The following is a 14,381-nucleotide window of genomic DNA, read 5'->3' on the forward strand; positions in this document are numbered from 1 at the left end:
TCGAAATTCACACATAAATCACAGAGCAATCAACCTGAACAACCAACTGAAACCTAGCCAATATGAAATACTATAAGCAAGGAGTTCAAAAGATGCTACATAGAAACTGGTAAGAAGGGTTTAGATGCAGAGGAAGGAAGCCCCTGCATGCAGGTGTTGGGCAGATGAGAAGCTGGAGAGATATAGTAGCTGCAGAGTTCTCTCCCCCAAGGGAAAGGGGTCTTAACTCCATGCAGGGACCCCCCAACCCTCAACAACAGAGACTAAAAGAGCAGTCTGTGTAACACCAAGCAGTGGGAATCAGTTGGGAATTCATCCTACCTGGGAGACTCAGAGTGCACCCTACCAGCATTGAGAGGATTTTACATCCTCCTATATGTTACAGCCCCAGCCTTGAGAATTTATGGTATGGACTCCATCTTCTGGAAAGGCTATGCTGTTGTACTCCAGCCTTGCAGCAGGGGCTGCTGAGTACACCCAGCAGTGACTTAGGGGGCCCTCTATTTTCAGGAGAGGCTTTAGGCAGAGACATAGACAGTCACTTAACTGTGTGGCTGGGGAAAGAGAACTGTTTCCCCCTCCCGTCACCATCTGCACTGCAGCCCCCATATACTGAACCACTCCTGCTGCTGAGTTTGGAGGCACAGGGGGGCTGCACAAGCCTGGGACTTCCAGGCGATCCTAGTGAGTAAAGAGAGGATCCTGAAGAGAGGATGGAGCCTCACCCTGCTGAGAACAGCAACATGGAGTAATCAGAGTGCTGCATAAGGCTGGGATTTTCAGCTCCACCCTGCCTGGCAAGCCAGAGAGATGTATAGAGCTGATTTTTTGTACTGTGTCTCCCAGGGAGACTTCTGCCTGGGAGCCAGGCAGTCAAGTAAGTGCTAGGCTACATGGCTGCATTGCAGAAAGACAAATCCAAAGTCCCCTGTGAGTTTAGCCAGCACTACCTCTGGAAGGGGAGGAAGTGCCCACCCCTCAGCATTGTGTACTCAATCTCAAAGTTAAGTCTCCTTAGACCAGCCACCATTTACTCTCCCTTTGCCTTCTCCTACCCTGCCCCTCTTTCTCTGTAGCAATCACCATATTGTTGTCTGTGTCTGTTTCTTTGCTTCATTCCTTCACTTTTTTACCCAGATCCCCAAGCCCCCACCTTTCTGATAGCTATTAGTGTCTTCTCGGTGTCTATGAGCCATCATCAACAAAATGGAAAGACAACACACTTGAATGGAAGAACATATTTGCCAGTGATACATCTGATAATGGGTTAAGTTTCAAATTTATAAAGAGTTTATACAATTCAACACCCATTAAAAGCAACAGTCCAATTTAAAAATGGAAAAAGAGCCTGAATAGACACTTCTCTAAAGAGGATGTACAGATGACCAATAGACATATGAAAAGATGCTCAACATCATTGATCATCAGATAAGTGCAAATTACAACCAAAATGAGATATCACCTCTCAACGGTCCGAATGGTTATCATTAATAAATCAGCAAACAAGTGCTGGTGAGAGAGTGTGGAGAAAAGGGAATCTTTGTGCACTGTTGATGGAAGTGCAGATTGTTGTGGCCACTGAGAAACACTACGGGGTTTCCTCAAAAAAGTAAAAATGAAAATGCCTTAAGCCCCAGCAATTCCACTTCCGTAAATATATCCAAAGAAACCCGAAACACTGATTTGAAAGAATATATGAACCCCTGTATTCATTGCAGTGCTGTTTACAATAGCCAAGATTTGGAAAGTGCCCATCAGTAAATGAATGGATCAAAAAGCTGAGATATCTTTTCACAGTGGAATACTACATGGTCTTAAAAAAGAAGGAAATCTTACCTTTTTGCGACAGCATGGATGGACCTAGAGAGTATTATGATAAGTGAAATAAGTCAGTCAAAGACAAATAACATATTATTTCACTTAGTATGTGGAATCTAATGAATATAATAAACTAACAAGAAGAATAAAAACAGACTCATAGATACAGACAACAGACTGACCACTATAGTGTTTTTTAAAGAAAACATGAAAAAAAAATGTGTGGGAATGTGATTAATAAACTAAAAAACTCTTCATAAATATTAAGTTATCTTATTTTTATTCTAGTCTCATTTTGTGCCTGTTATATTTTGTCAGTTTTTCCTAGAAAAATATTCCAGAGTACATGCATTTATAATTTTGTGATAATTATCTAAATTCATATCAAATTATTTTATTCAAGTGTGCAATTATTCAAATCATTTTAAATTTAACAGGCATGATCTGAAGGATAACTAATATATGGAATACATTTCCCAAATAAATTAACCAAATAAATTTATATGTGTAAAGCACATTTAACAATACTCTGTATATTCACTTTTTTTAAATCCACTTTTTTCCTAAAGAAAAATGCTTTAATCAAGTCTTAAATGGACTTGAAATTTTAGGAAAAAAATACATATATCTAAGTTGGTGAAAAATAATAATTTTTAACATAACAATTTTCATTATCCATAAAAAATTTCTCATTTTAAAGTATAAATTTGTTCTTTCTACACATCATTTTTAAGGCTTACTCTCTGCCATACACCATGGTAAGTACAAAGGATATAGTAGTAGTATAATAGAAATACTCACTGACTTCAGGAGTCATACGACGTATTGGAAAAGGCATATAACTTAATAAACAATTGCAATAAATTAAGATGAATGTTCATGACCATGTCAAAAAATAAAACTACATAGATGCAGACCCTGACATTTGAAACTTTTCATCAAGGCAAACCATACAAAAAAGGTGAGAAGTAAAGGCTGAAGGTCCTAACTGTGTTCCAAAGTCAGTCATTTGCATGGCCATGGCATGTCACTTGCTGTTTGAATGCTAGTCCTAGTCTATTCATGTTCAAGTTGTTTAATCTTGCTTTATTTTTTCAAATCTGTCTTATCCTTACCTTACTTGAAGGAATAACACAATACTCAATTAGAGTAAATGTAACAGAACAGCAGATAATATTATTAGCATGAATAGAACTAAAATAAACTAAAGTAAAATAATAACAGTAAAACTGGAGCTCTTACTTTTAAAAACTTGAGACTATTATTTCAATATGAATAAATTAATTATATTTTCTGACATAGAGGAAGGTAAAAATACCAATTTCTTTGTTATGGTCTTTAAATAATGAATGAGAAATTTATACAATTTAATCCTAACAATGAAATGATTATATTACATAGTATCTCATATACCCTCACAATAATAATGGAATATCATAGAGCCCTGAAAATGTTCTACTGCAGAGCTGTGTGGCTCTGACCGACTGACTTCACACCTTCCTGTGTAGGTTTACAGCTCAGGTATCCAGAAGTGAACCAAAGTGAAACTCAGAGAGACAGTTTGAAAGCTCAGTGAAAGGCTGGACATATTCATAGAGAATGTTAAGATGATTAGTTCTGGCAATGCAATATGTTACTAGAACCATTTGCTAAATTTTGCAGGGTTTTCTTCCTATGATTATTATTTATCAAACACAAATTAAATTTTTCAGTAGTTCTCTTATGTATGAAAATTAAAATGTTTCTCAAGAAGTGGCTTTCTCTTGCTTCACTCTTAACCACAAGCCTAAAGCATCTTCTCTAATGAGCATTAATGAAGCCACCTAACAGATTTTTATATGTTTATATTCAACTCGGTATGAAGAAAAGTGCCTGATGCCTAGTACGCTGTTAGGTTATATATATATATTGAACAAATGAATAAGTATTCCCAGAGCTATCTTAAATAAACTAGTATAGAAAATGATAGCAAAGACATATTAAGGGTGTAAAAAGAATAATGTTGCAAGATCAGTAAGGCACAAAAATGTCTGATTTAGTCTCAAAAATAAGATTTTTAAACCAATGCCATAGTACTACTGTACTTCCTTCAGTAATGAAAAATGGAGAGGCTTTGCTTGTCTCAGTACTGCGCAGAAATGACAAGCTTTTGCTACAAACCACACACAAAAGGATTCAAAGATAGGTTCACTGAGACAGTGCCATGCCAACCACTGTTTCTATCCACATAAGGTATATGGCTACATACAAAATGAATTTTTGAAATAGGGCCATATCTTGCCCAAATAATTACTGTAGCGAAACTGCTGTCACTTTCATGGAGGGCTGAGAGGTGAAACATCTAGCTGATGACAGTTTTATCATACTACAGTTCCTTTGCTGACACACATTTCTCCCTTTGTTCCTTGCTTTGATAAAGCTGAACAGTAGAATGTTAAAACAAGTCTCAAAGTTTAAAGTCCACCATATTATATAATGTGTATGACTAAAACCCAACACATTTAGCAATGTGCTGCTTCATCACCATTTATCATTGTATTTGAATTCATCCTCAAAAATCTTAACATCTATCTGTAGCCTATTTCAAGGATTTTACAAATTTTTACCTTCTTGTCTTTTATAACTTATTAATGCATTTTTCTTAACAAGAATTTTAAAGTAATTATCTAAAGAAAAGCAAATCCTACATGAGTACAGCTTCTAGCAATTCACATCACCTATATTTTTGTTATGGAACATAGGAATGTAGGGGCAAATGGCTGAATTGAACACAATCAAGGTTGCTGCTAAAAAATCACAAAGCCCATTATCATCACCAGTGGTAGAGTTAGAGAGGCAGTTGGAATTTAGAAATGTATTTTTTAATGCTGCACCAGAAAAATCACAATGCAGTAGATATTGAATTTTCCCTGACTTGGGAAAATTTATAATCATTTCTAATTTTCTTTAATGTAATATATGACCATCTGAGATCAGGTAAATAGAAATTTCTAAATGTCAATGTATGAAAGTATTTCATAAACAAGAGACACAGCCAGGAAGTCTGCTGTCCTTCTGGAAATGTTCCCTGCACTCTCAAGTTGACGAGGCAGAGTGCCATTGCAGCATTAATTGCAGCCTTTGGAGTGGAAGAATATTTCTCTGTAATTAAGACTTTCTGAATTTAAAGAAAAATAATCTCTCCTGCTAGTGTAACAAATTGTTATGTATTAATGAAATCAAATAATTTAAATGGTGGCCACCGCATAGTCCCAGCTTTTCACAGATTGCGTTATTACTGCATCGTTCATGCCAAAATAATTATATTTTATCAGCCCTACTTTTTGTGATAAAGGAAAGACTTGGAATCTCTATCAGAGCAAAGCCAAAGCTCTCTAAAAAGGGAGCATACAGCAAAAGCCAACTGAGGTCTGGTCCAGAGTGCAGATGGCATGGACATGGGGACCCTCAAAGAGCAATAACTACTCATGAAGCAAAAGGCTTCCAGATGCAGACAGATTTAAAGACAGGCAGTTTCACTCACAGAAGTGCTAGGAAAGGCTCCCTGAAACAATGGAGGGCAGAGGGGGAAAAAAAGCCTTTATATGGCCACAGCTGCCACAATGTTTAGAAATTATGCAGGAGCCAGTAGAGTCACAAACTGGAAAAAAAAAAAAAAACTCCAATGAATAAACACACTGGAAAGAAGTGGATATTACAAGTAACCATGATTTGTGTTTGCGTGAATGTTAGAGGCTGGGGGAACTTGGAAGAAGAAGCATCAAAAGGGACTACATTAGGGTTTCGTCCTTGGCTTTTCTGCAAATTGTCAGCCAGGACTTTTCCCCACTGGGATCAGCTTTACTCATCTGTAGCTGGCAAGAACCACACTTACATGCCTGTTCCCATCTATCCTAAATGGGTGTCTTCCACATTCCACAATCGAAAGTTACCATGTCCAAAACCCATACAACCAAAGCCTTTAATTTCATAGGTAACACACACTTCTTTCCATTATCTGTCTGAAAAGGGGTTCTCAGGCGATCGCTGTGCCCTCAAAGCTGTTGTAAGCTATTCGACTACTTAGATGCATTCACTAAAATGTGACTCCCGGGACAGCAAATGGCCCCAGAAGCCACATCTTTCAGGCACTCAATTAGTCTCTGCCTCTATATCATTGAGCAGTGTTTTGTAACCAACACCGAGGCATTCTTACAATTCTTAGGGCTCATTTCTGGTACATTATCATTTCTATCATAGTCAACAGCTCTGTGCACTGCCTGCCGCTGTGTTTGAGCTATATTCTGGGTTGTACCCAGGACTCTAATGCTTTTATTTCTTTTGCATACTTCAAATTCGGACTCCTCACTCCATCAGTAAACCTCCAATCAGCAATGATTTGAGTATCTACATTTACCCCTTTTCGGTGACTTGAGTATCTACATTCATTTCTTTGCAATTGTTCTACAAATCAGTTGTCTCTCATTCAAGTGACTAAAATCAATCTATGATGCATATTCCACTTACCAAGGGATTTTATAGTTTGAGTCAAATTGTCTTATATGACAGATATAAATCTACGTTCAGAAAGTCAAATGTGAATTGAAGGTCATTGTTTTAGGGTATTCCTCCTCCCCCTCTCCCTTCTTCCTCCTCCTCCTTTTATATAAACTTTACATAAAAACACTAAAGGTAGCTAACATTAGTCTTCTGGGAAAATGAAAGCACAGCAAATAATAGAGTTAAGTAAAAAATCTGTAAATTTATAAACTAAATTTTTGTAAAATTGCAATTCTTTAGTAGGTACTGTGAACTCTGGTGCATTTTTTCTCTTCTATTCTACATTTGCATGTAACATTTACTTCTTTAAGAATGCTGTGCAGGACACACTAAAGTGACTTCACAATCCACTAAAAAACAACTCTCTGTGACATAAGGAATAAAGAAGTAACATTTAAGATGAATAATCATGATAGTAAATAATATTTTATACTTAAATATATAACATAGAAAAGTACAGATTGTAATGGTTTCAGTTCTGAGAAATTACAAGGTATTTTTTGTACTCATGGATAAAATGTAATATTTTAGGAGAGAATTTTGGTGTCGTAAATGTTGCCAGAAAGTAATTATTTTTCTTAATGGCACCCAAAGGTTTTGTGAAGAGAAGAATAAAAGAAAAGAAATAGCTAAAGATATTTTTTCTGTACTAAAATGAATAACACATGGTGTGAACAACATTGGACAGAGTATTTGAAATAAGAATTGCCTTCAAAAATCTAAAATAAGTGTTTACCAAATAATACAAAAATATTTTCAAACTTAAAACAAGTTCATACTTATACTCTAAAACACTGCTGATTTCTAGCACATTAATATTCTGGCCACAGCAAATGTGTTAATACAAAATCATGTAAATGTATGGGTCAAGGAGTTCATTTGGTATTTCTCTATTTGGGGGCATTAGCACAAAAATACTTGCTCCTTTCAATATATTCAATAATTTGCTTAAATATTACATTTTCTGTTCTCAATTATGTTTTCAAATCTTAGTAATTTGGTGAATTTTCTTACCATCACATCTGACTTTTAATAATTTAGTCCCTGACTCGACTCCTTGATTTTATTGAATGTTATTATGACTTACTGATTTTTTAAATATGTTTTTCATATTTATCTGTATATAAGCCTTTGAAACATTTAAATTTAATCATAGGTAGCACATAAACTAGAAGTGTTTCTAATTCTTTATGGCAAAAACTAAGTATTCATGGGATTAGGTGAATTATAACTCTAATTTATTTGTAAATAAAATGGCTTCAAAGTTTTTTTATATCCTTCCTCTAAAAAACATGTTCAAAATTTTCATGTCCTTAGTGATCATTTACTTTTATTTCATAATAAATGAGGATATAAAGTTATAACATTAAGTTTCAATTCTTCCTCTGAAAATAACTTTGGAGGAAAACAAAAATTCTTAATCTACAAATTCTTCCCTTCTTTTACTTTTCACAAATCTCTTATCCTAAAAAAGTAAATCAGTTTTGAAAGACTAGTGATAAAAGTTTGATTTTATAAAATTGACAAAAGATATAATACAAAGAAAATAAATGTTAAACATTAGAATGTATTCAGCAAAACTTTGAAATAAGTCCTTTGTATTCAGTTATAATAAATGTAAATATGAATTACTTCAATTTCTTAGATTTCTGAGGAAGTAAGTTGCAAGTTGAGATCCAGTTATCAGGAGAAATGAAGATTTCTTTTTTAAAAAAAACAATTTTTATTTTAGCTATAACTTGTATTTCTTTCCTTTTTTCACTTTTTTAATTGTTAGATTTCTTTGGAGTATTATAAAATCTATGACAACTTTCAAAATATTATATCAATGAGCATATCTACACCAATCTGATTTATCTAACTGTTAAAGACATTTCATGGTGAAATAGCATGATAAAAATAAACATTTTATATGTAATTGAAATTCTACTCTTTTTAATGAATTGATTTCCCTTAGACTAAAATACTAAAAAAAACCAAAACAATACAACACAAAGGGGTTTAATTTCCAGCCAAGATGGAGTAGCCTCATCCCTCCTTTTTACTAAAACTAAAAACCCCTGTATAGAACATAACAAGAGCAGAAGGACTGTGCAAAGCAGAGAGAAGAAATCACATTGCCTAGGAACCTCAGAACTGGAAGAATGACGTGGCAGTGAACTCCTGACTTTCCTCATTGCCTCCCACGTATGCTGGAGAGAATGCTACAGAAGCTGCCAACCCAGAACTGCCAAAAGGCACAGGCAAAAATGAGCTCCAAGAAAAGTCTGTTCTCTCTGGACAAAAGGCCAGAAAGAGGGTAGCCTAATACACCAAAGAAACTTCCCCATCCCACCCTCACTGTTTCAGCAGGGCCAAATGGGGAATGATTTTCAACCTACCCCTGACCCCATGAAAACAAGCAGTGTACCTAAGATGTGTCACAGAGTGGAACTGACCAATTGAGAGTTAATCATTTTCTTACATGGTTCAGTTATGTAAGCTTTGTAGTGATTGCTTAGTTACCATATATTGTTGAGCAACTTCTATAGATGATAACTTGTAATAATTACATTGATCAAAAGAACCTATTCATTCTGAATACAAGCCTAACATACACAGTCTGTTTCATTCAACTCCCAGTTTTTATCCTGGAAAATCTTGAGTAATAAAGTTAAAAACCTGCTGTATTTAAATTGTAATTGCATGATCTTGAGCATGAAATAAATCAACACTAATTCCTCTGACTTTTTGTGTCCATAAGGACACTTCATGGTATTGACTGGAAGTGTCACAGCTGTGTGAGGCAGGGGGTTGGATTTCATTCTAGATTTCAAGAAACAAAAGGATTAAAATAGTCCTCTCATTGCCACACCACATCATCCAACAAATATTTTTGTGTTGAGTGTGTACTATGTAAAATCAATATTTCATTTGTTGAGGATACAACAGTGAATAAAATGAAAAGACCTGTCTCCTGGAACTTATGTCTAAAAGTGAAGGCAGAAAATAGTCAAGAAAATACTTATTATATGAAAAGTTGATGAGAACTCAGGAGAAAAAATACACAGTATGGCATATAAATATGACTATTTAGGGAAGGGAGATGATTTTAGACTGGAAAAGTTTCACTCAGAAGGTATCATTTGAGTAAAGACTTAGGGAATTGGTAGAGTCGGCTTTGAAGCTTTCTAGACAAAGGGCCTCAAAAAGAAACATGCCTAATATAATCAAAGATCATTGATTAGAATGAAGTACTAAGGGAGTGAATGGTAAGATATAAGAGTGAGAAACTATTGGTATACCGATCAGTATTTAAACTTTAGCTTTAATTCTGATTGGCAGTAGAATTAAAATATTTTGAGCACAAGAGTGACATGATCATCAAACATGTTAATAAAATCACTTTGGTCATTCTTTTGAGAATAGACTACAGGAGAGTGAAGGCAGAGGAGGCTACTCTAATAATTAGGCATGAGATGATGATTGACTGGATTAGAGTGTTGATCTTGTAGCTAGTGGAAAATGATTGAAGACAGAATCAATTAGATATGCTGATAGATGGAGTAGAGAATTTGAGAAAACTTTTTGAGCTTAGGCTGATTCTAGAGATGTTTACCTAGACATCTAGACAATGGAAGCTCCACTTACAAATGAAGAAGAATATTACAGAAACAAGTTTTTTGTTTGTTTTGTTTTGTTGAGGGAGGAGCAATGAGGAAGGAAATTAACAGAAAAAAAAATCCAAGAAACATTTGAAATAGCTGAAGAGGTAAAAGAAAAAATGAATGACTTCAGTGATCTGGAAACTTAACGAAAAAAGTGTTCTCGAAAAAAGGGGGTGATTTACTATCTACCACTGCTGATATGTCAAACAAAGTGAAACCCAAGAATTCACCATTAGATTTAGCAATGTAAAGGTCACTGATGATCTTGGTATGGAGTAGTGGGCATGAAAGACTAATTGATGTGGATTTGAGATGGAATTGGTAAGGAGGAGTGGGAGATAGAAAGCAAAGAAAATTGTCTTAAGTAGAAAGGTAGTGAGTTTACACAATGTAAATAATAAAGGTGACACCAACTCAGCTCATTTGTTCAGCTCTTCATGCACTCCAGTAAAATTGCTTCATGTGTTTTGTTTCGCTGAATACTTATAACAAAATTATAAGACAAATATTACTGTCCATATTTTATGAATGAGAAAACTGAGATACAAGATAAGAAAATTAGCTCAAGATCAAAAAGACCTCTTTTTAAGTACTATCTTATGCTGTCAATCAGGTAATAGATCTATATCATTTAGAATATTTTTGTCAATTTTGTGGACTTAAAGCAAACAGATGTATCAGCAAGGTCCACATGGCAGGAGGTCTGGATTTGTATGACTATAGATCTGGTTAATTTAGTGATGCAATAATATCTTTGCAAAAATGCTGCAGAACTCCAAGAATCACATCTTCATATGGAAACATTTTAAAGTTGGAAGGAAGGTCAAGGGAATTCTTGTAGTGGGTATTTTACAGAGTAAAAGTTTCCTTAAATTTACCTTTTTGTACCTTATTGACTGAGACTGAATAATTCACCAGAGTTCTTGCTGCAATGCAAGCTGGGAAAATGAGAAACCAGTCTTTCCGGCCTTTGTAATGGAATCTTGGCTATAACAGCAGGGAGAAGAGAGTTGTGAATATCTGCTGAGTTAGGACACACAGATCTGTTAGAATACTCAGGAGAGAGAAAGAGAATCATGTTACATCATGCAACTATACTTGTTTAGTAAAGTGATACTCTTAATTTGAGATGATATTAAAAAGGTGAGGAAATTCTCTAAACTTAATTTAAAATTTGTGCAGCTTCAGGAGCAGCTGCTGCAAACTGTGGATCCAAAACCTCTCACCACCAACACCTAATTACCTGTGGTACACTCCAGATTCCTTTCGGTTCTAAGGCCAGTATGGCAACTGTCATGAATCAACTGGTTGTAAATCTCCTTAAAGAAGAACATCACCTCTAGAATAAGATTACAATTATGGGTTTGGTGCTGTTAGCATGGCTGGTGCTACCAGGATCTTATTGAAGGACTTAGCAGATGAACTTGCTCTTGGTGCTGTCGAGGAAGACAAATGGAGTGGAGAGATGATGGGTTTTCAACAAAGCAGTCATTTCTTTAGAACACCAAAAATTTTCTCTGCCAAAGACTGTAATGTGACTGCAAGCTCCAACCTGGTTATTATCACAGCTGGGGCACATAAACATGAGGGAGAAAGTGATCTTACAGTAATTTGGTCCAGCATTAAGTAATCATCTTTAAACCCATCATTCTTAATGTAGAATACAGCCCCAGCTGCAAATAGCTTCTTATTTCTAGCCCACTGTATCTTGACCTAAGTGGCTTGGAAGATAAGCGGCTTTCCCAGAAATCATGTTATTGGAAATGGTTGCAACCTGAATTCAGTCCAGATCTGTTACCTAATAAGAGAAAGGGGCTGGGAGTTCACCCATTTATATCTGTCATGGATGAGTCCTTGGGATCCCAGAGACTACAGTGTGCCTGTATGGACTGGAGTGAATGCTGCTGGTGTCTCCGTGAAGAAGCTGCCTTATTTAGATGAGGAGCAGTGGAAAGAGGTTCCCAAATAGATGGTCAAAATGCTCGTGTGATGATCAAACTGATAGACTACACATCCTGGGCAACTGGACAATCTGTGGCAGATTTGGCAGAAAGCATAAAGAATAAATTTAGGTGCGTGCATCCAATGTCCACCTTGATTAAGGATCTTTATAGAATAAAAATAATAATAAAAAATGTCTTTCTTATTGTTCCTGGCATCTTAGGACAGAAGGGAATGTCAGATGTTGTGAAGGTGACTCTGACACCTAAGGAAGAGGCCCCATTTGAAGAAAAGTGCAGATACTTTGGGAGTTTAAAAAGAGCCACAGTTTTAAAGACTTCTAATGTCGTACCACTTCACTTTCTAGGCTGCAGCTGAATTTTAGCTGGAGATTGAACATATTGTCCTTTTTGTCTCATCTGTGACTAAAGCAGTAATAAGGCAGCCAAGGAGAGACATTAATTTCCCAAAGTTAGACCTAAGAATGGTTCATAAAATCCTGCAGCTATGTCCTAATGCTAGATGGTCCTTATCTTGTGTAGTACTAAACTGGTTAGTGTGAAATAGTTTCACCTTCTCAAAGACACAACGTCCAAAGATGCACACACTACAGTTGCCCTTCAGATTAGATACATGTTCACTCTGTGCCATATAACTTCTGGTTCCTTTACCCAATGTGCCTAGTCTGAAATGTATTTCTCCAATCAATCATATCATGGGACCAATAAATAAACCAAATATTGTATGCTTTGTACATAACTGTTATAAAGGATATTACTTTGTGCACTATATGTAACAGAATAGTGTACATTGCTAAATAATGTAAAAACATCTACAAATAAATATTGCAGACAACCATCCAAGTACCATACTAGATAGACAGATACATACACACATACATACATACATACATACATGCATACATATAAAATATAATTTATGCACTTTTGTCCCACCAAGTAACAGATCTAAATCTTTCTGGGCTGATCAATGCATTTGCAAAGTAAGTTTTAAACTAATAATAAATGAAATTTTAGCATGCATGTATTGGAAGATTTAATATTGCTAAAATGCACATATAACCAAAGCAATCAACAGAGTCAATGAAATCACAAAATCCTGTGGCATTTTTTGAAGAAATGGAAAAAATCCTGAAATGCATATGGAATATCAAAGGACTCAAATGGTTACAAAACAAGCTGGAAGAGGAAAACCCAACCTGGAAGCTTCACACTTTGTAATTTAAGTTACAGCAATCAACATGGCATGGTATTGGCATAAAGACAGATATAAAACAATGAAACTAAATAGAGAGATCAGAAATAAATTTTTGTAAATGTGGTCAAATTTTCTTCAACAAGTGTATCAAGAAAACTAAATGAGAAAAGAACATGCAAAAGAATGAAGATGGACTCATGGCATATTCACAATTTAACTCAAAAGAAAGACCTAAACATAAGACCTGAAGCTACAATACTCCTGGGAGAAAACACTGGAGAAAAGCTGCATGACATTGGATTGGTCAGTAATTTCTTGGATATTATACCAAAAGCATGGACAATACAAGCAAAAATAAAACTTTTTCACAGTGTAGAAAACATTCAACAGAGTGAGAAGGCAATGTAGGAATAGGAGGAAGTATTTGTAAACCATACATTTGATGAGGGGTTGTTGGCAGTTTAGCCACGTTACTCTGCGGTATTGCTGCCTCGTCCTCCATTTTGTTTGGGCAAATGACCTGCACAGACCTGAAACTGACACTAGACCCTCGACAGCAAACCTGCACAGTCACAATTAAGTTCCTGACAAGTCCCAGCAGTCCTTGTGATAAGGTTTCTTTGCCTCCTAGCGCCTTCTCCTTGTGTGTCCCTTCAATGAACCCCTCATTAAACTTGCCAACACCCTGCTCTTTTTTGTTTAAATTGAGCAATTCTGCCTTCAGTCAGGAACTCCAAAGCACTCCGTTATGGACACTAATGAAGGTGTGTGCCCCAGGCCCCAGATCTCTCTGTCTGTGCTTTGCCTTGACCTCCCCATGTGGCCTTACAGAATGAATAATTCTGAAAGGCCTGCCAGGTATTTCCTCCACTAATAACTCCTTTATTTCAGTTTCTTTTGTAGTCTGTTGTGGAATGACAGCTCACCATCTGGTGCCCTGTGCGACACTTAGCAAGTGTTAATTGACAGATTCCTGACAGGGGTTAGTATCTAGAATACATAAAGAACTCATAAACTTAACAACAACTAAACAAACATAAAACAAACAAAAATAATGGGCAAAGGCTAGGCAGGCATTTTTCAAAGCAGGTACGCGAATGGCCAATAAGCATATGAAATGATACTCTACTCCACTAATCATTAGGGAAACATAGACCACATTAGTTATCACGTCACGCTTGTTAGAATCACCACTGTCAAAAATTAATAAATAATAAT

The 14,381-nt window shown here is 35.8% G+C and overlaps 1 pseudogene; it reads left to right on the forward strand.

The window, feature by feature from the left end:
* The first annotated feature begins 11,287 nt into the window (after positions 1–11,287).
* Positions 11,288–12,279, forward strand: LOC119038265 (L-lactate dehydrogenase A chain-like; annotated as a pseudogene).
* Positions 12,280–14,381: the final 2,102 nt, after the last annotated feature.

This window comes from Artibeus jamaicensis, unplaced genomic scaffold (assembly GCF_021234435.1).
Source record: "Artibeus jamaicensis isolate MK-2021 breed Jamaican fruit bat unplaced genomic scaffold, CSHL_Jam_final contig_415, whole genome shotgun sequence".
NCBI lineage: Eukaryota > Metazoa > Chordata > Mammalia > Chiroptera > Phyllostomidae > Artibeus > Artibeus jamaicensis.